The sequence below is a fragment of the Aricia agestis genome, chromosome 9, assembly GCF_905147365.1.
Source record: "Aricia agestis chromosome 9, ilAriAges1.1, whole genome shotgun sequence".
In the NCBI taxonomy this organism is placed as follows: domain Eukaryota; kingdom Metazoa; phylum Arthropoda; class Insecta; order Lepidoptera; family Lycaenidae; genus Aricia; species Aricia agestis.
Genome location: NC_056414.1, coordinates 13,060,277 through 13,087,321, shown reverse-complemented (window position 1 = coordinate 13,087,321; position 27,045 = coordinate 13,060,277). Strand labels below are relative to the sequence as shown.

Genomic DNA, 27,045 nt, shown 5'->3' with positions numbered 1-27,045 from the left:
AATAAATACACAAATTCAATGCTTAATTTATTAAATAATTATTGTACACCGTTATTTACAAATTTAATTATAACTTAATTTTCGTTTCGTAACTTAATTGAACGATAATTAATTCCAAAAGATTTTGTCGCAACAAACGGACTAAAGTATTTTACACTCATCCTATCTGTAGAAATATTTTTAAACCGATTTTATACAACAAAGTTTTATAAACATTGGCAAATAATTATCTTTTGTTTAAATAACAATCAGTGTAGTTCTTAAAATGTGATTACAATGTGCTTAAATATATTTCTTCCCACTCTCATTGGCATTCTTATACAAAACAAAACTTAAAGTAAATAAGGCACTTAAGCAAGTCTTATCCTACACATATTCATTAACTTCGAATATAAAAATGAAGATTTTTCTTGATATTCATTGTTGATGATTCAAAATTTGTCTCTGTTTTTAGAATTTACCACTCTATGTTACGACTGTAAATCTACCACTGTATGTTCTTGGATTGAACAAAACTTTGCTTGGAGGTTTTTATTTGCCCAACCCAATATGCCTGTCAAATATACTCGAACGGTATATAGCATAGCCTTCTCAGCACCAGCAGGGGAAGCTGTGGGAGGCACGTGACGAAGAACATGGCAAAGGGGCTGAAGAGTATGCAGGTGCCCAGCCACACGGCCAGGAACCACGCGGGTATGATGGCCACCTGCTCCATCACGGTTGGGCTCGGCTCCGTCACCCAACTCATGCTTACAAACTATACATGACTTAATGTAGAGTTTATATAGGTGCTTTCGATGCGCGTGCGACTAGGAACGCCATCTGAAAAGAGGAAAATATTATATTAAGACAATGTCGGGTAACGAATAACTAGCCAATGATAAGGGCTTCTGTCAATATCATATCTACCTAACCTATATAATATGCTATAGCACAACCTAACATATAGCACATGTAGGCGCGACACCTCAGGCCCTATGTTCAGCAAACTCGGTTCAGCGGTTTGAGCGAGAAGAGGTAACAGGCAGACAGACAGACGGACAGACACACTTTCGCATTTATAATATTAGTATGGAATATGAATATACCCAGATGACGGCCGCAACTCCGTTGCGCTATAACTAATTTATACGTGGGAGAGCCATGCTTCGACACGAATGGGCCGGCTCGACCGGAGAAATACCACGTTCTCACAGAAAACCGGCGCGCTAGCGCTGTGTTTCGCCGAGTGAGTGAGTTTACCGAAGGCCCAATCCCCTACTTTATTCCCTTCCCTACCCTCCCCTATTACCATATTCCCTCTTAAAAGGCCGGCAACGCACCTGCAGCTCTTCTGATGCTGCGAGTGCCCATGGGCGACGGAAGTTGCTTACCATCAGGTGAACCGTTTGCTCGTTTGCCCCCTTATTTCATAAAACAAAAAAAAATCGCGCGGGAACCGTACATATTCCCGCTAAACTATCATTCATATCATAAAGTCATTTCCCGTCTCTCAAAATGTCTGTAAAATTGGAAATTTCAGCATAATCGGTTCAGCAGCTTAAGCATGTTGAGGTAACATACAGATAGACACACTTTCGCATTTATAATTATGGTAAGGATTTAGTTAAAAAAATTCCTACTTGATACATCAATCTACTAAATGCTAAACTAATCAACTATCGAATCTACTGGAAACGTATGAGCGTGCAATCATCTAACTGACGATGATGACCAGGAGTAGCATCACATAAAAACGCATCAAAATTGGGTCCCTAAGGGTGAAGCCAAACGAGAGTAATTTGTGAGTTGTGAGTCGCAGAATTTCGGCTGGCAGAAATTTTGAATTTTGAAAAGTCCTGTTTGATTCACACGAGCGTAATTTTGTAAGTCATGATTTGTATATGAAAAGATTTACGCGACAGAAATTCTGCGACTCACGACTCACAAAATAACGCTCAGTTGGCTTCACCCTAATAGGTACAACAACGAGAAGCCTTATGAAATTAAGGATTAATAAAAAGGAATTTTATTTTTTATTCGCTTAAGAGCTTGAGGTAAGTGGAAAAAGGGGAAACGTATAAGAGTTTACGCAAACTCTCCAGTAAATAGGATAGCCATTCCCCGCTGCAAGGTTTAGATTTTACAAGTGCTTAAGGCTTAGAAGCTAGATATTTTCCGGTAAAACAAAACGAAGTAATAATAATTTAGGTCATGTATTTGTTCCTAATATAGGATTCACTGTGAAAGTAGTAGCGCTGAAAAGGTTACTTTTGACTTCTACGTTTCCTTAAGAAAATCCCCAACGTAACTTTCCCTTACAATAAATCAATTTGGAACAAAACAAAACCTTTAGGATTAAGAAATCAGTGCCTTAGAAATAAGAATACGAAAATAATAAACAATTCCTGGGAGTGAGTTAACGTAGAGTAAGAGCCAGCGACGGCCAGATGTAAGTAATTTTATAAAAGCTGAATTTTTTCCTATAATTGACTAGACACCTATAAAGAGATGGCACAATAGACATAACTACCAGTACTTCGACTGCTAAGAGACGGACGTGTATTAATACCCGTCATTTCTTTCTGGTTTCGCCAAAATAAGTTAAGGGCTGGCGCGCTGGCTGATATAATTTATTTTTAAAATAAAGATTTTGAAATTGAATTCTGACAGTTTTCTTTGCACATGCTAAAATATAAACAACGACTAAATTTGTAGGTAACAACCCTAGCGACGACTTTTGTCATAATACGTCAAACTTAAAATTTTCAACCTCAGTTCTAAGTCGGTATACTCTATAGTTCTGTCTACTCTGGAGATGGTAAGGCAGTGAAAAGCAACTGTCATAAGTGTCAGGCAGTGGAAGACGAAATTCATTCAGTTTAAATACCGAAGAAAATAAGATTGAAAAATTGAGCTTTATCGAAAATTAGGTAGACTTTCGGAACAAGAAGCCTCGTTTTGTTGCTGGTCGTTCTTATCTTAATAGTGATCATATGTATATGATAGATAGCTGCTGAGATCTATTTTAGCTGTTAGCCCTGAAAGTTTAGCTCTGAAAGAAAAAGCTGAAAATTTTCCTGTAGGAAAACTTTCAGCTTTTACAAAATGACGAAAGTCTAGCTGTCGCTGGCTCTTGGGCTAACCGGAAAGTGATCTCAGCAGCGATCTATAGCACATACAAAATGTACACCTGGAAATGGGTTACAAACACATAAATCACGCTGACAGTTTGCGAGATGGTCCCAATATAGAAAGAATTTTGTGATTTTCAATACCCCGGGCTCGACGGCAGTTAGGGGAATTGAAAAGTACAAATTGCAAAATGTCTCTCGGATTATAAAAAAACATGTCGAATCATATTGTGTAAACGAAGAAAAAATACAAAAATAATTTGCCTGAAAAGTTTCATTACTTGAAATAGGTAATCTAAATAGGGAAATTACTATACCTCGCCCAAATTGATTAGATGTAGTTATAAGGAGTGAGCCCATTGAGACGGGCCGTGCCGGGGCTCAGCGTGCCGGGGCTCATCGCAAAAATCCGCCTCCATACAATTTGTATGGAAGCGGATGCGCGTATCGCACACTGTGACAGGGCGCAGCGGATTTCCGTCAATGCGACAAGGCCCGGCAAGGCCCGATAAACCCGCTGCGCCCCGGCAACAGTGTGACCACACTTCACATAGATTTCCACTTTTTGGTAGATTTGAGGTCAAATGGATGACGATTTAGTAGTCCAAATTTTTTTGTAAATTTTAATAGAAGATCGATATTATATAACAAATAATATAAAAAATTAAAATGCATTATGAAGACAGTCCATATAAACAGTTTAGTTTTATTTTAGTTTCAACCACGTAGAATACATTGATTAATAAAGATAGATTTTCGGTAGAATCTAAAACACGGTCTAGTAGATTTTAGTAGAATATAGCAACGTTTTTGATATATCGAGTCACGAGTAATTTAAAAGTGGTCACACTGGAGCTATCCAAAGTACTCAAAATCTGTCCCGGCAATAGTGTGCTATAGAGCATTTTGCGCTGCGCTGAGCCCCGATCCGCCCCTGCAAGCCCCGGCGCGCGCCGACAAAGTGAGCGCGAACCTATAGTGTTCAATTTACATAGTGTTCAAATATAGAATCCTAAAATCCTGATGCTCGTACGATGTTTTATCAACTTTAAAACATGTGCATGTATTTTATTGACCAACTTCCAAAAAGGAGGAGGTAATACGTTCGGCTGTATGTATTTCTTTTAAACCATAAATTTCCAACTAATTTAATTGAACATATTATGTTCAATTAAATTAGTTGGAAATTTATGTTCAATTAAATTAGTTGGAAATTTATGGTTTAAAAGAAATACATACAGCCGAACGTATTACCTCCTCCTTTTTCTAATTTTTTTCGCATTTAGCGGAACTTATGTGTTCACGGTTGTTATATTCTTGGCATTAGACATACAACAATGTATGTCATAATATTTCATTGGCATTGTTTAATAGGCGTTTAACATTCACATGTTTTATGTTACTCGTAATATAATATTATTAGCTTGCTCGTTTGCACCCTTATTTCATAAAAAAAGATGTATTTTTTTATGAAATAAGGGGACAAACGAGCAAACGGGTCATAAACACACGAAAGTAAGTACAGAAACAAAAGAAAGTTTAAAATCCAATTTTCCAATTTTGTTTTTCATCTATTTATTTATATTCTAAGAATAACATCTATTTAACTATTATTTTCAAGACCATCCTGATAATGAATTACGAACATGCGTCAATTTGCTCTGAAGCTCGACGGGGTAAACAGCGAATGTAGCCCCGGCATGAAGGCATGTTATTAATACATGCCATAGCGAACAAAATCATCATTTTAAATTCATTATACGGCGGCTATTGACAGCCTCCTGTAATATTCCCTTTATCGCATACATACATGCCGTAATTGGAAGCGAAGTATATACATAGCTCCGTGTATATACCTACGTTATTTAATCAAAATAACCATTGCCTATTAGCCACGGTTCGAAGATTGAAGATGTTGGAGATTAAAGATTTTTATGATTGATTATTTGAACCCTAATTAAATAAAATACTGTCATGATCCCATTTATAGTGGATTTTTGGAGCTGAGCGCAATCAAAAAGCGTTTAACTGACAGTTACAATTTATGAGAATTTCGTAGTTTATTACAAATCGAAAAAGCATCATAACCAAGTTGAAACTGTATGCAGAATATACCGAAAGAGTATATTAATATGTATCGAAAATAAATCGAATATTAAAATATACTTCGGGCCTGTTTCACCACTTCCTGATAAGTGAGTCTTGATCTGTCATTTTAATTGGTGGATAGCCACCAATTAAATTGACAGATCAAGACTCAAGTATGGAGAATCGGCCAAAAAAGTTGTGAATAGCCTATTAGGCACTTAATCAGAAAGTGGTGAAAGAGACCCTTAGTAGTAACAGGGAAATCAGAACATTGATGGGAGATACGAAGTTAATATTTTATCGCGCTAGTAACATGAACTTTAATCGAGATTCAAGAGCACTCCTGACTTGGCCGTGACCCAAAAACCGATCTTTAGATACTTGTGTAGCTAATATTACTTGACAGAGTATATAGAGTATAGTGCATAGGCCTATGTACTCTTTAGTATGTACAAACAATCCAGACCACAAAGTTAATATACCTAGCGGAATAGAGCAACAATCTCGAGCTGTCAAACAAAACCGAAATTGATTTCATCTGTGTGAAAAATATGTGCACGTATACACTTACATAAGAATGACTCAACATGATTTCTATGAGATTTTATACGTGGGAGAGCCATGCTTCGGCACGAATGGGCCGGCTCGACCGAAGAATTACCACGTTCTCACAGAAAACCGGCGTGAAAAGCGCTTGCGCGGTGTTTCGCCGAGTGAGTGAGTTTACCGGAGGCCCAATCCCCTACCCTATTCCCTTCCCTACCCTCCCCTATTCGGTCACAAACTAATAAATATTGGTCACAAACTAGAAAAAAATAACCCTAACGTGATTGGTGGAGAGTCGATCAATGAATTATTATTCAATAAATTAAAAATTATAGTAAATTGTAAACAGAAACAAGAAATTTAAGCATCTCTTCGAAATACAAATAGAGCACTGCCAATTGCCATAGATCCACTCTAATCCACACTAATATTATAAAAGTGAAAGAATGTCTATCTATCTGTTACCTCTTTAAGCCCAAATCGCTGAAATGATTTTGCTGAAATTTGGTATAGACTATAGAGGTACTTTGAGTTCCGGGAAAAGACATAGAATACTTTTTATTCCCGAAAATTGTACGGTTCCCGCGCGATAAACTAATTTTGGTGCAACGGAGCGGACGTCATTCACCCAGTGCAAAATAAAATAGTTAATATCTACATAGTAGCGATACATAAAATCACTCTTGTTTTATCTACCCGCGGCATTACTACGTGGTTGATTTCCTGAGTTTTACTGCTACGACAGAATTTTATTTTCTTCACGGTTCACCTTATAAACAGGTGCCTTACTCCCGAAAGTGATATCAACTTGATACGAGTCCGATTTCGATTTCGTTTTTGATGTCATTGTAACGCGTTCCGGAACAATGGCCATGTTCGTCGGCGTAATTTTTAGCGCATTCGCTGCAAAACCTAGTTATTGCGCATGTCCAAATCATGTCATGCCATGGCAACGCAACTGTTTACGACTTGACATGTAACCCAATTGCAATTTGTTGGTGGCGTTGCAATGAACAGACCACGAATGGGCCGGCTCGACCGGAGAAATACCACGCTCTCACAGAAAATCGGCGTGAAACAGCGCTTGCGCTGTGTTTCACCGAGTGAGTGAGTTTACCGGAGGCCCAATCCCCTACCCTATTCCCTTCGCTACCTTCCCCTATTCCCTTCCCTTCCCATCCCTACCCGTCCCTGTTACCCTATTCCCTCTTAAAGGCCGGCAACGCACCTGCATCTCTTCTGATGCTACGAGTGTCTATGGGTGACGGAAGTTGCTTTCCATCAGGTGACCCGTTTGCTCGTTTTTCCTCTTATTTCATAAAAAAAAAAACAATTAAATTTATTAAATTTTTCTAAGTGATCCATATCCATATTTTCCAAAATAAAATAATCAAACACTATCATATTATGAGTATATTTATTATAATATTGTGTGAGTACAGTTTCAATATTTTACAATTTTTAATCGATTGACCATTTCTTGTGGCTTGATAAAAGAATCATGGCCAAATTTGTATAGGAGCTGGACTCGACTTTTATTTTTGATGTCCCAAAATAAACTTTAGTTAGATTTGGTTGTTCTTATGCTCTAAACATAATTCCGTTTGAGAATTATGTCTAAATAGCTACGATTTTTTATAATAATTAATAACGTTTACAATTATTTTGAGGTTAGACTTAAGAACCAGCTTTTTCCCGACTGCGGTGTGGTCTACAAGTGTATATTCGGCGATCTCGTTTCTAATTATTTCAATTTTTCCTAGAGTATTACCCAAATAATAGAACGAATGCGAATGATCGCCGGCTGTCAGAACATAACGAAACTAAAATATATTGATCTTTTTTTGTGGCTATTGATAGACACATTTCTAATGATTTTCGATGCCTTAAAATATTAGGGAATTTTTGCTACTAATGGCATATCGGGACGCCTCCGCCCACTTGGTACGATTTGGCCATTGTTCTTTATAGTACTTAGTTAGTTAATAATATTTTACACTTAAAATTTTAAGGTCAACTTTTAAGTTATATAATAACTAAAACACGAATAAAATGACATTTACTAAAAATGATTCCTAGCTAGATCGATTTATCGCCCCCGAAACCCCCTATATACTAAATTTCATGAAAATCGTTGGAGCCGATACCGAGATTCCAATTATATATATATATATATATATATATATATATATATATATATATATACAAGAATTGCTGCTCGTTTAAAGATATAAGATATGTAATGAATTTGATGTGTAGAAGTGTTAATTTCTGGGAGCACGGCAGTGCTCCTACCAAGCTTTTTAGCAAAGGCACGGCCGTAGCATACTTTTCTCGAAGCGGTTCGCGGCTTTTTCACACCCCCTTTATCTTCGATGTTAACAAAGCTAGGGATTTAGAATTTCGGTGACTAGGAGCAAGTATTAAAACTAGCTTTACCTCCAAATTACATAACATTTCGATAAATAGTTTAATAGTTACGGATGATCAAAGTTACTACATTTTGTCACTCACTGACTGACAGATCATCAAAATTCTAAGGTACTTCTAGCAGACTTAGAACCTTGAAATTTGGCAATAAGGTAGGTCGTTATCCACAATGAAAGGAAAAATTATGAAACTGGCCAAGTGCGAGTCGTACTGGCGTTCCGTACCATAAATTTGTATGGGAGCCCGCCCAAGTTTATGTACTTTTTATTACTTATTATTAAAGTTGAAATACAATTAAGTATTTTCTGAAATTTTCAAAAAACTTATACTTTTACCATTATGGATATAGAGCAAAAAAGGGCAAAAAAACGTGTTTTTTGTATGAGACCCCCCATTAATCATTATTTATTTTATTTTAGTTGGACTATTAGCTTTTATAGCGACAACAAAAGTTCATAATTTGTAAAAAATTAAAATATTAGCTATTGCGATTCTCGAGATCTAGCCTCATGACACATGGACGGACGACAGACAGACAGCGAATTCTAGACTCATTAGGAATAGGCTTCCGTTTTCATCCTTTGGGCAAGGAAACCTAAAAACTGAAAAGTATAATATAACTTTATTAAATAAAAGAAAAGATTTTTATGTTTGTGGCTTTGCAAGAACACTAAAAATGAGTTTAAACTTCATAATTATTATTTTACGTACAAAAGGAAAAATAGTGTTAACAAAGTTAACAATGAAACTATGATAATTAAATTCGATTAAAATATAAATGAAATCAGAACTGCGAATTACGATGTACACTCCATACTCGTTCGATAGATGGTGTAGCACTCCCTATATATCGCGGTATCGCTTGTTTGCGGAGTATAATTATTATGGTTTAAAAAAATCCGGGATAGGTCGTAATACTCAATCGAAAGTAACATCGGTGCGCGAATAACCTCCTGAAGGCTGAAAGTTTAAAATTTGTTGGGTTATCGTCATAGAATTTGTACTTTGTAGAAGTACCTACCTGTTATTATTATTATCAATTAATTTTACGACCTATAATATATACCTAGAGATAGAGAATGGGCGCTAAGCTACGTACAGAAAAGTTTTAACGTGACCTGAAAAGAAAAGAAACCTTAAAAAAGGAAATGAAATCCCACCAAAACATTAAATGTAAAAAAGGAGCCAAACAAAATATTGCATAGCCATGCAATATATCTATCGTAAAAAGTTTTCAGATCACATTCAAGCCAAGCCTTCAACTTATTTTGTAATTTAAAACAACATTCAGTGAATTTATCAATAGTTTTCTTTATTTTATAATTATTATAGTGGCTTGGCAATGAGCACTAGAGAAATAATCAGCGACTGATTGGATTTATTGGGTACCATCGTCCACATGCGTCGTTACATACTAAAAAACACTTTACGCTTGCCGTTTGTGTAAGTAATGAGCTACCCCAAATATGAAGTTTTATATTTGTTTTTCTTGTGCTCATTGCCGAGCCACTATAATAATTATAAAATTAAGAAAACTATTGTTAAATTCACTTAATGTTGATTTAAATTACAAAATAAGTTGAAGGCTTGGCTTGAATGTGATCTGAAAACTTTTTCCGATAGATAATATATTGCATGGCTATGCAATATTTTGCTTGACTCCTTTTTACATTTAACGTTTTGGTGGGATTAGCTTTAACTTATTACTTATTAGCGAAAACTTGTTATTGGCATGTCGCTATCTAATATGTATCATTACCCATATTGTTATCTGCTGTAAGTTTTCCCAATAAAATAAAATACCTACTCATCTAAAGAGTAAAGGGTAAAGAGCTGTATGTAATATACAGGGTGTAACAAAAATCAGTGATAATACTTTAGAGTATGTACCTATGTGTTCCTTGTAGAGAGTTCACTGTGAAAGTAGCAGCGCTAAAAGACCAAAATTTTTTTTCACTTTTGTATGGGGAAACTCGTGACGCTCGGGCCCTTGCCCATACAAAAGTGAAAAAAAAATCGTCTTTCAGCGCTGCTACTTTCACAGCGAACTCTCTACAAGGAACACGTACACACCCTAAAGTATTATCACTTATTTTTGTTACACACTGTATTAGTATGGAGGTATTATAATCGACAATACATTTTAGGATGCCTATAAAGCCGCTTATAGTCATGCGCAGCATCGTATTAAATAACTAGCGGCCCGCCCGGGCTTCGCACGGGTGGACATTGATTTTTAAATAATTTATTTTGATAAGAATTAATGCCATGAGTAAAATAAAGGCATTTAAATGTAGTCCAAAAACATTTCAAGATTTTTTAATAAAAAAATGGTTATTGTGCCTCACTCAACATAGATAGGTATAGTGTGTCGCGGACTTTTTTGTAGATATTTAAAAGATCTACAATTACTTAGAACATTTTATGGTTCTATCTTTTATAGTTTAGGCAGCGTACGCGAAAAAAGTAACATTTCTGGTTGATTTTTTACACCTTGCGTCCGAAAATCCCAAATATCTTACGGAACCCTATTTTTTTCCCAAAATAAAATTTAGCCTATGTTCAGCAGAATTAATGTAGGATTTCAATGGTAAAAGAATCTTTCAAATCGGTCCAGTAGTTTCGGAGCCTATTCAAGACAAACAAACAATCAAATCTTTCCTCTTTATAATAGTAGTGTAGATATTCCGCTACTATTCAATAGTACTTATAGCAGCGTTTATCACTTTAATTATAACACGTTTAACACTTGTTTAACCCTCATTCCTATTCCTAACTTTTCAGCGAAACAACGCATCATTTTGCTTGCCAGTCTAATAAGACAACGGTAAAGATAAGAATTCATACGACAGCCGTATCGAAGGCTCTCAACGATAAATTCTGTCATTAGATGCTGTCGTAACAGCTGGTATCGAAACTGACTCCAACTGCAAATATTTTTGCGCCGAGCTAACGATCGGACTTGCATATCGTTTACGGATACGGAGTTTCATTTTTAAAATATCCGCAAGCAAATATTGATGCATCACAGATGAGTTAGATGGAGTTCAGCCAAGTTATATTCAGTACAGATATATATTTATTCCCTTTGTTTGACTGTATGGTAACTTTGTAACTTTTTATACTAGATACTTAGTAACTTTAATAGCATAGCTTAGTGGGCTTTGAGCGCGGTAACCGAATCAAGAAATTCCGTAACGTAAAAAACACTCCCCACTCCGACCGGCATAGCGGTGCGGCGTTTCCAGATTTCGGCAAGGTGTTTGTGTACGTGCGACTAGACGTATGCGAATTGTAATTGAGTAAGTTGATAAAAAATACTATTCAATAGCTTTACCGCGGCAAATGTGTGGCACTCCAAGAGTGCCACATATTTTTTTAAAATGTAAATTTGTAAATTTTTTTGCCGCTATTATGATACTGATAATTAGTTAATAAGCTAAAAACTCTTAATCACAACTACTTTCAGACAAAAACGGTTCATCTGCGGGGCATTTTAGCCCCGCAGATGTCGCTTTGAAGAATCATGATATGAATCATAACATGATTCATTTTTCTAAAATCGCAAAATGCAACTCTGCTTGTAATTCATTTCTGTATTTTTGTACTTGACATTTATCAGTTTGACAGTTTTGACAATTCATTTGCTGAATTGATTGAGAGGAATTGCTGAATGTGACCATTTTAGCCCCGCCGTTTATGAGCTATAATGTAACTTGATGACACCTCTATCATGATCCACTGTTACCTACTCAAATGTAAATAGAACTAAAACTGAAGACGAGTGCAAAGAGTTTCATCATTACATTAAGTAACCGGCCCTTAATACAAAAATAGTAAAAATATAAAATGAAAAAGCAAGTCCAATTCGATCAAGTATTTGGGGCAGAACAGCTAAGGTTAGGCAAGTTGAAGCCGACTCGTGAAGCAACCTATGCCATTTCGCAAAAATTCGCTAGGCTAGGGCCGAATGACACATTACGAGTTAGTTCTAGGCTGTTCTAAGTGTCAATTTGTATCCACTTATCTAGATAGTGAAAGGAAGAAGGAAAAGATGTTTTATGTTTAACTTGTGGACACGTTTATAATTTTTTGTAAAGATTTACTGATAACCGGTGGTATTTCACTAATTCTAGACCTTGAAGTAGAATGTTAAACTTGCTAAATTATATAATAAGTAACTAATATTACCTGTAATATTCTGCAAAATATTACAGGTACTTACAGGATTTGTCAAAAACAATGCTGGATGTTTTTCCATAGTTGAGAGCGGCCCTGCTGTACAAGCAGCATCCGTTATAGTTAAAAAATGTCTCCAGCTTAGCATTGAACATCATTTTTGTTGAAAGTCGGTTAATAGGTATCGGGAATAGGTATTGTTAGCGTAAAATATATTTTGTATGATTATAATTACTTATTTTATAACTTTATGACAATATGTTTAATTATTACTATTATTAATGATGATTGATGACTTATGTATAAAATTGATTTGAATATTTTTAGTGTACAATATATTTTTGTACTTTTATAGCAAATAAACGAATTGAATTGAATTGAATTAAAAATTTCAAATTGGTATGCATTTAAAATGGGCAAATTACGAAAATTATGGCTTTATCAAAAGCCTCTGGTGTGATTATTATTAATCGTAATAAAAAATTTAAGGAATCCATAACTTCTGACGGAGACACCAAACACTGGAAAAATCCTTTCCTTCGCAAGTAAAAAGGTCATGATATGATGCGTATTTGACAACATTGAACATAGACGTATTTCATTGAAATCCCAAATATGGGCGAGTGATGCCAAGGTTAAGATGACGATGGGTCAAGGGATTCCAATCAAATTGAAGCCCCCAAAATCTCACATACTATTTATTTGACGACCTCTCTGGCTTAGAGGTTAACGCGTCAGCTTATTGAACGAAAAGGTTACGACTTACGGGGTTCGAAAACCATTAGGGACAAAACTTTTCGATTTGTTAGTTATAATAAAAAAAATACTAAATAAATTGAAATTCTTTTAATTTATTATAATATTATATTAATTTAAATTTTGTTTGTAAATAAACACAATCGATATCTTAGTAGAGAAATGATTTTAACTATCTTATATCTTATATATAAAATTCTCGTGTCACAATGTTAGATAGCGTACTCCTCCGAAACGGCTTTACTGATTTTAACCAAATTTTATATGCATATTCAGTGGGTCTGAGAATCGGCTACTGAGTACTTTTTATATTGATAAGTGCATTTTTTGAATAAATAATAGTAAATTATTACAACTCGAGACTGACGGCGACCATTGTTTGTGAATTGTGCGACGGGATAGCGATGGACGTTGCCATGGTGACATACAATATTTAGTCACTTCAATAAAATAATACCCGGGGCGAAATACTTTATATGGCAAAGAAACGATTGCCGGGACAGCTAGTAAATATATAAAGAACCTAAGCTACTTTGCAATAAAATCTATATGACAGGTTTTGAATGATGAATACGCAAATCCACAGTATTTTTCGTTGCGTCTAGGAAAATATTATATTTTCCAACGTACCTAGATTTATGTTTAAATTTATTTCAATAGAAGCAATAAGCAATCTCTTTCAAAGAATTTGTATACCCTTGTAAAACCTTAATCTTATTGTACTGAAATCGGGAATAATAATATAAGTTAGTAAATTATATACCTACTTAAGTCACCATTTCAAAAAGTTGATAAAATATTTTTTGTAGTGTGTACCTATATTATATTTGGCTTGAGAATTCTTCTTCTTCTGTTTCTTACTAGCAAGTGCTAGTAAGAAACAGCATTAATTGTTATGTTGACGCAAGCTCTGGGACAATCACGATTGTGATCTAATGAGAACTGTGGTATGAGATCAAACATAATATTGTGAACTTTGGTCGAGCATACTGATTAACTCTATACTATTTAAGTGATTTGACTGATGATATGCCAGGTGGACCCTTTAAGAAAGAAGTGAAATGCTATGCTATGTGAAAAGAAGAATGCTAGGCAGTGTTATTCAGCCTTTTCTATGATGAGAGCCCCTTGTATGAAAAAATATTGGGTTGTAAGTATTTGCGGATGCGGTTTTTCGTAGTTGTAAGTAATAAGTAATTGCGGATTTCACTCATAGATGGCTTCAGTTAAATTTTTTGGGTTGCGGACGTGGTACAAATGTAAAACACATTTTGTTATTTAATAGTTGGTAGTTCAGCTGTCAATCAGTAAAAAAGTTTCTTGATCGGTTGCGTATAGGGAATGCAATCCCGCAAGATAATTTCAATCCCGGTATTTGCGGGATTAAACCATCACAATCCCGCTGGATCCCGGTATTTGCGGGATCCCGCAGGTTGATTTTAAACTTTTAAAATAAATCGTTATAAAGATACTTGATATACCCCGTTTTATGCTCAGAAAGTCAAAGAAAACAAACTTTGTGGAACACTTTTTTACAGGGGTTTATCAATAAAAATAAAAGAAAACTATTTTTTATATGTCTAGTGTCTAATCGTAATAATAATAGTTAAAAAAAACTAAAAAAACTCACTTATTTATTTTCATCTTATAATAGGCATGATGACTATTTTTTTTTTCTTATCGGTAATTGAAGGACACTTAAAAAATAGAAACATCGTTGAAAGAATGACTCTGATAGCTTAAAAATTCACCAAGATATGACAATTCAAATATCTCATAAAAAAGACCTGCCCGAAACGCTCCATACAAGGTGCTACGAAAGACTGACGTCAGTCTTTTGTAGTTTGTACACATCGGGATACAACTTTGTTCGACAGGTATATTAAATATTGTGCTTATGAAAGTGGTTTCATAACAAAAGTTGCTTTTAATTGCATAAGTTATCAATTCGTATACAAATATTATGAAATTTAATTGAAAAAAAAATCGACTTGAATATCCAACTATAAAAGCGCATAACAAAAAAAATACAAATGCTATCAAGCTGAAATTTTGGGAACACTTATTTTTTACCGTGATATCTTTATTTTATTAACAAAATTCGCTAATCTTTGACCTTGTCATCATCCCTATTAAGTTTTTTTTTTTTCGAAATATAGATATATAAAATTGAACTCAAAGAGTCCCCTACATACAAATTACATACAGCCTGGTTGGTACAATTGTCATTAAAAGTGAATTGAAGGTAAATAATTGTTTAGTGGGCTGCTAGTAGCCAGTTCACGCACCTCCGCCTGCAGAGTTACACGTATGAATCACTCTTCTTTGTAATCCCGCCAGTCCCGCGGGATCCCGCTAAATTTTCGACCGGGGTTAGTCCCGCAAAATGCATGCGGGATCCCGGTATTTCGGGATCCCGGTATCCCGGTATTGCATTCCCTAGTTGCGTAGTTTTCGTCTGTCCTTCGTTGAAAAATGAAAAATCAAAAAGAACATTTTCGGCATATTTTGCTTTTTTATTTTCGCAAAGAGAAAAAATCGGCCAAGTGCGAGTTGGACTCGCCCATGAAGGGTTCCGCAGCAGCAATAAGGTTTATTTTTATGAAATTAAAAGGTTTTTGAATAATTTTTATAATATTTCAGTTGATTTAATGAAAGTTAATTTAAGGTTTACCATTTTGGACGAGTCTCTCTCGCAAACTATTCAGGTAAGAAAAAATTTATATCAGAAACCTCAATATGATTTTTGAAGACCTATCTATAGATAGGTACACCACACGCATAAGTTAGATGAAAAAATTTTTTTGTTCAGTTGTACCTATGGTAACTCCTAAAATTTTTAATAACTTTTCCATTTTTTTATCAAAATCTTAATGCGGTTCACAGACTACATCTACTTACCAAGTTTCAATAGTATAGCTCTTATAGTTTCGGAGAAAAGTGGCTGTGATATACGGACGGACAGACAGACATGACAAATTTACAAGGGTTCCGTTTTTCTCCATTTGGCTACGGAACCCTAAAAAGGCATCGCAAGCTCATAAAAACTGATGTGCTGTTTATGGTGACGAAGCCTGAAAAGAACGGCAATGTTATGGTTTGCCAAACGTTCTGGTGGTGGAGTCTTACCATCCAACCGAACGATAAATTCCGAGGTCTACATTGAACAACTCACAAAATTAAACAATGCAGTTAAAGAAAAGCGGCATTAATTGGCAAATCGAAAAAGATTGTATTCCATCATGCATTTGCAAAGCCACACACATCTTTGGTCACTCGGCAAAAATTATTGGAGCTTGGTTGGGATGTTTTGAAACCTCCACTATATTATAGTCCTGACCTTGCACCATCTGATAACTTTTTGCTTCGATCTTTACAAAACTCCTTGAATGGTAAAAATTTCAATAATGATGATGATATCAAATGGTACTAATTCAGTTTTTTGCTAATAAAAACCAGAAATTTTATGAATGGGGGATTATGATGCTGCCTGAAAGATTGCAAAAGGTCGTTGACCAAAATGGTCAATAGATTACAGAATAAAGTTATTTAGTTCCATGAAAAAAATGTCATTGATTTTCTTTAAAAAATTCGCAATTACTTAGTTGCCAACCTGTTATTTCACGAACTTAGCTTTTTTATCATGTATGTATGTTTATGAATAAATCCTTTTAATCTTATCTCTTTGTCTTTATTGTTTTTTTACTGAAATAGTCTCTAGACTTCTGGCGACCCCCCACAAAAGCTTCGCAACCCCCACGATGAAAAACACTAGGGTAAGTTTTTTGACGAACGTTTTCTAAAGCTAACTAGGATTCTTTGGGATATCTAATCGGAATAATATGCTTGCAACCCAAATGTTTATGTTCAAACAGTCACCAAACTTGTTGTGTTTTGTTGAAAAACTAGGGTTTATGAATATTATTATAAGATGCAATATCTATACATGACCTAATCGTCACAACTGTATGCATAAACTTTGTCTACTCATTGCATTCGTCTTTTGTTTACTGTACGGTGATCTATAACCTATGTCTTTGTTACCTTTGTTTTTACATATTATTACATACATTACCCGTCATACAGGTAATCCTTATTGGTGTTTTATGATAATGAACCGTCAGCAGTGACGTTAAGAATGTTAATAGCTTGTGCTTTTGTATTCGGTAGCTGCTTAGCAGGCGCTATTGTCTTCGTATTAGGGTTCCGTACCGAAAGGGTAAAAACGGAATCGTCTGTCTGTCTCTCTCCAGGCTGTATCTTAAGAACTGCTATAGCTAGACTTCTGGAATTTTCACAGATTGTGTATTTCTAATGCCGCTATAACAACAAATACTAAAAACAAAATAAAGTTAATATTTAACAAGTTGGCAACATGCAGACACTTGGAATTTTCACAAAATCCCTAAATTATATGTGTACTTTAATATTTAATAACAAAACCTAATTAAAATAAATAAATAAGTGGGGCTCCCATACAAGAAACACGATTATATATTATAATATGATATTATCACAGTGTAAATATATTATACAGTTTCTTCCTACTTACTGTCGCTCTATAACGGTACGGAACCCTTCGTGCGCGAGTCTGACTCGCACTTGGCCGATTTTTATAATATTTTGTTTATCTGCTTAATTATTATATTATTAGGAATTCCGAAAATGATTTATTTTATAGATTTCCGGATCTAGAGGTTTTTCTTACTATTTTGCTCTACGTACTGATCTTGTGTCCCCGATTAAGACCTAACCGAAATAAAGGAATGTTAATGTAGGTAGTTTTAAGAAATCATTTTTGTTGTTTTGTATGAAGGAGTATTTAATGTTAATACATACTTTGTATCCTTGACAATCCTTCGGTTGTTAGTGAAACTTCTAATAAACTACTGTGAAACTTATACTAGTCCGAAAATTTGAGTGCCCCATTAAGGGGGGGGTGGTAAACAAAACATATCTAACCGAAGCATGCGTGCTGTCTCCAGAGGCGAGCGAGGCACGTACTATAGATAACTTTTCACTGTCACTCTCATTGAACACTATTATAGCTTGTTGTTGTATGGTCCAACTGACAACTGCGTGGTAGCGAACGGTGCGCGGGCGCATGCAATAGGTTTCAACACGCGAGCGCCGAGGGCCAACTGCTATGTTGTCTCTTTCTATCCTAAAGGCTGCGCCATACCCGAACGAGACGGAACATTGCAGGCTCTACGAACGTCACTACTAGTTGACCTTCTGCAGTTATTGCTAAGTTTATTTTGCAACGAACATGAAAACATTCCCCGCGATCGCCGAAAGCGTCTTAAGTGTTTCCACTTCGAATAATTAAATTAAAGCATTTCACTTCTATTTCCTACGATTAAGTAGTACCAGTAAGTCCTCGTACTTCTGGGAATTACTTCCTTTAAGCATTTATAATTTTTTCCATTTCTTAGGACTTAGACTGAATAATGAAACGGCTACGTTTAAATCTGAGACTAAATTTTATGTAGACGATTTAAACGACAATAATTTATCAAAAAAAATTGTATTCAAATGGCAAAATCATATATATAATATCAATCACGAATATAATGCTGTAGTTTACATTGACATGAAATTATATTGCCTAAAGCTAAAGGTATTTCAATCATAAAGCTAATATACCTAGCGGAATAGAGCAACAATCTCGAGCTGTCAAACGAAACCGAAATTGGTTTCATCTGTGTGTAAAAATATGTGTACGTATACACTTACACATGATTTCTATGAGATTAAATTGTCAACGTGCGGCACGTGCCGACTGGACGTCAAAAAAAGAGTGCTGCTGTCATATATCACACGTCTCTTTTTACCACGCAGTGTTACTGATAGTGACATCTCTCTTGCTCAGGCCTTTGTTTCTCTATTCCGCTAGGTATATTAACTTTATGATTTCAATACTCTACAAAACTTGATAGTGACATTGCTTTGATACTTCATGCTATTGTAGAAATATTTTTTCGTACATTCTTGATACAAATTATATTAATACTTACATTACTAATTGTATTCGTAAAAAAGGACATAAGATACTTTTTATCCCGGAAAAATGTACGGTTCCCGCGCGATAAACGAGTTTTGGCGCACCAGAGTTGCGGACGACATCTAGTTACTAATAACACTTGTCTACATGAAATATTATATTGGTGTTTTCGTACTCGGTAACCTCAAAGCATTAAGAAAATATAGTATTTAATTTGAAAGGCAAACAAAAAGTTCAATTTTGTAGACCAGTGTAATTAAAAAAAACAAAAAAATGAACTTGATGTAAGTAAAAGGCAAATATATGATTCTAATAATTAGATATCTGAACATTTTGTAAGTTGTATGGAAGCGGTAAATTACCTAAACGGATTTTATTTAATTGGTCTGAAAATCATTGCAAAATAAGTTCTAATTTAGTTTTAGACCACGTTACCAAGTATTACAAGGAAACGATTGTTTCTCTACAAAATTAACTAACGGCACTCATCTCTGATTATTATAATTTATTTAACTTTAATTAAATGAAGAGTTTGAAAAACAGTGTATGGAGTAAAGTAATATATTTTATTATCTCTGAGTGCAGCCGTATTAAGACTCTAAATACAATATTTTGGGTGGACCGAAAACCAGATCATCTCTCATGGATTTAAAGTTTAATCTTTCGTTCAATCACCTTTGAAGTTGGAACACAACATAATATTTTTTTACCCAAAGTTTTGTCATGGCCACTGTTGGGGTCTGTGGTGGATCATATTATATAAAAGTACGTGTGGCACTCGGGAACTGCCGCGGTAAAATATTGCATAGCATTTGTTATCAACTTATGCAATTATAATTGGCAATCATCTAGTCGCACGCACACAAACACCGAGCAGAAGTCTGCCAACGCCGCGCCGCTGTGCCGGTCGGAGTGTTAGATTTTTTTTCGTTATGGTATTTCTTGATTCGGTCGCCACGCACAAAGCTCGCCATGCGATACCGCGTACGAGCAGTAAATATAAATACCGCGTATCTGCTTTTTGATGATTTTACAGGAGGAAGAAAAAACTGAATATCTCAGCTATTTTGACTCCTATTACCGACTGAACTTAACAGCTAGTTCTTTGTACTTTCCTTTAGTGGTTAGTAACGTAAATTTGTTCGCAATTGGCTTAGGTTTTGTGTAAAGTCAAGTCAAAAACACTTACGCGTTTTTGTATTAAGTAGTTACAAAATAAATAGCCTTAATATTAAAGATACGCGGTTTTGAAATCAAACAATTTAGTAAAAGGTTGCATTTTTTTATTAGAAAAATCAAATAGTATATATTTTGTTCCACTGTAACTAAGCAAAAATATGACGTGTTAATTACCAAAATCATTTAACAATATTATCTATTCTTAATTTTTAATTGATATCCCAATTTTTCATAGAATTTTGACTTTATCTGACAGAGATCATAATAATCATCTATACTTCATCGTAGATGAAGTATACGATCATAAAATCGTAGAGGTAAAATTTTTGTACATTGAAAATAAACTTGAAAAAACGAGTCAGGGGCGTATTAGAAGAGTAGTAGAATACATTTTAACTGTTTTTGAAATTTTTGTTTCTCTGTCTGTTTGTCTGTTTGTACAGGCTAATCTCTGAATCCGCTGGACTGATTTCAAAGAAATTTGGCATGATGATACCTTACATCCCTGGTCAACATCTTAGATACTTTTTTTTAACCGATTTTCAAAAAAGGAGGAGTTAATGTTTACTTTGCTGTTTGTGGTCAGATTTTCAAAATTCTTTTTTTGTTGTATAGATTGTCCGAATTTGATACCATGTTTACAATAAAATCAGCCAAGTGCGAGTCGGACTCACGCACGAAGGGTTCCGTACCGTTATAGAGAAAAAATAGGCCAAAAGTTGTGTTTTTGTATGGGAGCCCCCTTAAATTTTAATTATATTCCAATTTTATTATTAATTATTAAATAACACATATATTTAAGGATTCTGTGAAAATTTCAACTGCCTGCCTGTTGTAATTATTGGTATCGAGCAAAAAAAGCCAAAAAAATCATGTTTGTTGTATGGGAGCCCTTTTATTTTGTTTTCAGTATTTGTTATTATAGCGGCAACAGATATACACAATCTGTAAAAATTTCAGAACTCTAGCTATAACGGTTCTTAAGATACAGCCTGGAGATAGACAGAAGGACAGACAACGAAGTCTTATAGTAATAGGGTGCCGTTTTTACCCTTTGGGTACAGAACCCTAAAAACGGTGACTTGATAAGAAATGGAATTGAAGAAACTCCTCGGAATTTACAACGACAACCAAAGTGGTTACCAATTCTGGCAAAGGTCGATCTTTAAAACTTTTCCTAATGTTCGTAAACGCTTATCCAAACACTGGATGAGATACGCAGTGGTCAATAGACCACTGCGTATCTCAATTCGTTACCAGCCATGGAAATTTTAAAGTCAAACTTTACGGATCTAAGTTACTAGCATTGGTCGAGCACATAGGTAGAAATGGTAGAATATGTACGACCGAAGGCAGTATGTTTGAATCATGTTCTCTGGGAGAGTTTTTTCTGCCAAGACGAAAGAACTACAATGCTAGACAACCTACAGTGTAAATCTGATGTCGCATACTACGGTGATCGTGGACAGCAGGAACTTAATCCGTGCCTTTAAGCGTTTTTGTCATAATTATTATTGGCAACAGTCTAACACAACAAATTCCAATATTAATTTAGCTATACTTAGTACAGTTACAATTTTTATAATTATAGTTTATTTTCGTGGTGCATTAAAAATTTCGTGTGTAATGTAGATCCAAATAAAATAGTCGTAGATGGGTGTTCAATTTTGTAAATCTCGATTTTAATAACATACATTCACGCGGAAGAAGTTGCGGGCAACAGCTAGTTTAAAATAAAAAACATATATTGATATATTATATGTATAAGTACATACTGAAGCCCAGCTCTTCCATGAACCTGAAGAAAAGCACCCCCACCCTTATTATCAGAGGGTCGAAGGTCAAAATGAGTCCGACGCTTAAATGTAGGGACCACAGCAGCTATACTCTCCAGAGTATAGCCGCCAGAATCCAGTCGGAGTTAGCTCTGTACGGTGGTTCAATATAGGCAGATTCCGTTACTGATTTCGTAGTAATAAGGCGGGCATTAGCCGGGTGGCAGCTACTCTTCGCAATGTAGTGGTGAGGGTTACCAGGAGGTGCCGTACGGTCTCCTAGGCGGCAGCTATTGCCCTAGCGGGAGATCCATCGTGACAGCTGGTTACGAAGGTCTTCGCCAAATTGCTCATCCTCGTTCTAGAGAGGACGTCAGGGCCTGCAGTAGGAGTTCCGGAGGGTTTAAAGGCATGTAAAAGCAGCCACGAGGCATACGATCGTTGGGCCATAGATTAACAAAGATAATGAGCTATTCTTTGTTCCGCATCGGGAGTGGGGAGGCATCATTATGCGAACCTCCAAATTTCAATATAATTGGGGCTCTGGGTGAGGCTGGAAACCTACCCGGCTTAGCTGGTCAGACGCCGAAGGGAACTCTACAATTTACCGAAGCGTTTCCTTACTTTGGTGGTAGTCTGCTCCCTTTTGGAGAAGACCGTCCGGTCGTAGAGGGAGCCCTGTGTTTGACAAACCCAGAATATCCCTCCGTAAACGGCTAAAGAAAAATCGGTGAGGTTGGAACCTACCCGGCTTTGCTAGTCTCGACGCCGAAGGGAACTCTTCAATTTGCCGAAGCGTTCTCTTACTGTGATGGTAGTGTGCTCCCTTTTGAAGAAGACCGTCCGGTCGTGGAGGGAGCCCCTGTGTTCGACAAATCCAGAACATCCCTCCGTATATGGCCAAAGGCAAATCGCAGGTGGTTTTAGTGGGTAGGGTTAGCACAACTAGTCGCCCATACCCCCGGGGTGCTTTAGCTTAACTGAGCTACTTCCCCAACCTGGTGATCATATTATTCGTGGCGATTGGTTGCCGCCTGTATTTTTAAGGTGAAGATATAATGATCACGTCATGTAACCTTCCTTGATCTTCAAAGCAATGAAAATGGTGGTAAATTAATTGAAACATTCTAGCATGAATATAATACATATTATGAACAATATTAAACAATCTCAGAAAAATAGAAAAATAGTTTATCTCAGAAAAATAGTTATTTCTGGGAGCACTTCACTATTTTCGATATATTTTTCTTGCCGCTGTAGTAAATACGCGGAATTGCTTCTAACTTCCGGCCGCCTACTGTTCCGCGGTATTGTTTCGATGGCAAAATGTACGTTTCTAATTAGATAATTTAAATTCTGTGAAGCCTAATATAAGCCAATATGCATTTCGAATCGGCTGGCACAATATCTCAATTTTGCGCATTTTGCTGTTACGCGGTATAGACGATTAGTCTAAGCGATAAGTTGAGAACGGCGAAATATAGAGATAAGGGTCATAAAAATACGTGCGATAGCTCATTAGATTCGGGAAGACGTCTAGAAAAATGTATCGGAAGCGTGTATTAGCACACAAAAAATTTCGTTAGTTAACATTTGTCTAATTTGTTGAAAAATTAACTTTAAGTTAAATTCCCAACGGAAGCAAATTCTTTGAAGTGTTCGGAATACACCATAAGTTACACCATTTTGAACATTTTAAATTAATATTTAATACCTTTAAAAAAATAATCAGTGTGTCGTGCTCGGTTTTGAAGCCACGCGCGCTACCTAAAAATGCCGCGCGGAGGCTTACTTTCAGCGTTAAATTAAAATTATAAATAATAGAGATAGAATTCCGGGAGTTGGGATTTTTTTATGGTTTCTTCTTCTTTAAGAATCTTTTTTTAAAATTTCTTAAATGTTAATAGTTTCGGAGTTTTTAACAAAAAACATAATGCCTTTTTTTGCAAACTAATTTGCTTATAACTTTTGCAATTTTTTGTGTGCTAATACACGCTTCCGATACATTTTTCTAGACGTCTTCCCGAATCTAATGAGCTATCGCACGTATTTTTATGACCCTTATCTCTATATTTCTCCATTTTCAACTTATCGCTAAGACTATATGCAGTAGCTTAAAAATATACTCACACAATTTAAAAAATAATATATTATATTGTTTTCTGTGTTCAGAAGGCATAAATATACGGAATTATTTATCTATCTCCTCTGGTTTTTATGCTGTAAACAAATGATATGATAATATTGCAGTTTTTATTATGCAATTTGGTCTTATCCGTACTGATATGATATAAATTATGGTCATTTTTATCTATTTTATTGTGTTATTATTATTATCGATATTTTAGTGAGGTTGAGAGTTTTACGCTATGCGATACAAGTAACTCAAAACATGAGGTAGTGCAGGTCAACTGTAGGTGAGCGATAGTATATCTGTTATAAAACGCTTATAATTTTGGAGTAACCGATATTATTGTTATTTTTACTTTACGCCGAACGCGCGATAAGGAACTTCGTTCCAACTCTATGTTTCCATGGTTACTGGTACTCTGTGGTGAACTTTAACTAAAATAGATTATGATAATTAACAGCCAGCTAAACTAATACAAGTTTCTTCTACCCGTAGGTGTCTTACGAGTTACAATAGGCACCTACGGGCTATGGAAAACAAAACTTGGTCACGTTCGTGTTATTTCTATCGTGAATGTTGTTGTTATGTTTTTGGTAATAAATACAAATACTAAAATACATAATAATTATATACTGGGTATATTATATAATACAAATAGATTGAATCCCTACACTATGCGATGCCTGCCCAGTGCCCTGTAGGGAGGTTATGAAGTTATGTAGATTGTAGATGAACTGTTACACAAATAAACATAAGATTAATCTGTAATTTTGTTCCTTAATCTTTGATGTCAGTCAAGGCAGTCCAATTCACAACAAGTTTTCAAGTTTGAAGACCTTGTATATATGCTGTAGGGACTTGGCTTCTGTCTTTGTTTAATAACATACGACACGTGTATATTTTCGCAGTAACTTAGCCTTACATCTGTCACGAACTATGTCTTTTTGTATGTAACCTCTTCACGCCTAAACCGCTGAACCGATTTTGCTGAAATTTCGTATAGATGGATACTTTTTATCCCAGAAAAATGTACGGTTCCCGCGCGATAAAGGACTTATGGCGCAACGGAGTTGCGCGCGTCATCTAGTAATTAATATTTGTCAAAATAAGTAGATCAGTGGATTAGGAATAAAGAATTAGTAGGCCAGTGGATTCACAATGATTATTCTAATTTATTATTACGGTTAAATTGTATTCCAGGAAAGGATAAGACGAAAAGAATATAAATAACTCACATCATCCACAAATATTCGTCGCTATTTTTACTCGTCTGCCTCTGGTATGAACCGAATTGTGAGCCTGTAAAAAATAATGCTGTATTAATATTTGATGTAGTATCGTGTAATTATCGATTTTTTAATTCTCGATTCAATACATAGAATAATGATAATTTTGGATTCATTCTTAAAATTTTAATGTATCCAAAATTTAACAAAACAAAAGCGACAATAAAGTAAAACGTGGCCAAATTACGTGACTCATGCATACATTTTTCTATAGTGTCATATTATACACAATAATAGTATAATTGTATATCTATTCTCTCAAATATAGATTATTAATAATATTATAGTTGATGTTGCAACATCTGAAATGTTTAAATCAGCCAACATAGCGACTCAAACTCGAATCTTCTCATGCCTCTAACTCATTTGCCTTGAATTTTAAAAGTTGCTTTTAATAATTATTTAATTGCTTTTGCAAAGGACACTTTAGGATCACAATGAAGTAGAACTAAAGAAAAATAAAGATAGTCAGACTAGAGAGCACTATTAATAATTTAAAAAAGATATAGAGAGAGGAAAAAAATCAAAATTAGAGATAAAGTTCCTTGTCTGATGCGGTCGTGACAAATCTCACGCCTACTTTGTGGACGGAGCAATAGTTCTCATTGTAAAAACTCCGAGTCCACGTGTTGTCTCACATGGGACTTAGCTCTTGGTGAGCATTTGACATCCAAATTATACAAAACAATAAGTTAGCTGATCACTTCTTTATTTTCTACTTTCTTTTTTGTCATCATGTGGCACTTTCTTTTTTTTTCGATGTTTTAATTTTTGTTAAATTAATAATACTTACTTATTAACTTTAATTGAAAAAAATTAAAATTAATGTTATTTTTGTTCCATTGTTATATTAAAAATATTTCGCAACACAAGTAAACCTCGGTTTTAAATGTAAATTGGTATTGAATACGCAAAAAAATAATATAATAATAATACAAAAAATACAAAATAATAATCATAACATAATTAATAATTATTATGAGTTATGACTTAGTTATGAGGGCAGCAGCTGTACAGAAGGTAGAGCATGGTAGAGTCGTTTTATTGACTTGTATTCTATGATATTATGTTATTACTTGTATTATTGTTTTTTTTAATGTAATTTAATGAAATAAATTAAGCAAAAAAATTTAAAATAAAATATAGAAATAAATGTAATTAGTATTTACTAACCTCTTTCACAATTTTCGGAATTTGAACCCGTGCTGTTTTCACTTTCGGTGCGGCGCCTCGAGTTGAACAACAAATTAAGTGGATTATAATTCGAAGTGTACGACTGCTGTTTCTTCGTGGACGACTTGTTGGAATCCATTTTGCGTTTTTTTGTAGAGAATTAACTCACACAACCCCGGAGCGGGAACTCTGTATTTTTGTATTCTATCGTTTGAAAGATAAACACTCACTAGCCGACGAGCGGGTGCGGCGAATGTTTTGTTTTGGTCCGAGCTCGCCCGAGCGCCGGCGGAGATACACGAAGTCGTATTTACTATCGCGTCCCTGTTTATCATTTAGCACATGTAATGGCAGACATTATTGGTTATTATTGTGGTGTCTGCTG

At 35.2% G+C, this 27,045-nt stretch overlaps 1 long non-coding RNA gene across 2 annotated transcripts; it reads right to left on the bottom strand.

Annotated features, from left to right (window-relative positions):
* Positions 1-14: 14 nt before the first annotated feature.
* Positions 15-26,961, bottom strand: LOC121730064. Of its 2 annotated transcripts, XR_006036066.1 has the most exons (4): positions 26,661-26,959; positions 25,437-25,500; positions 489-822; positions 15-442 (listed from the first exon to the last, which is right to left on the bottom strand). It is a non-coding gene; the product is annotated as an uncharacterized LOC121730064 (long non-coding RNA). The 2 variants fall into 2 exon arrangements; XR_006036065.1 differs by having other exon boundaries at positions 15-822; positions 26,661-26,961.
* Between the last annotated feature and the right edge of the window lie 84 nt (positions 26,962-27,045).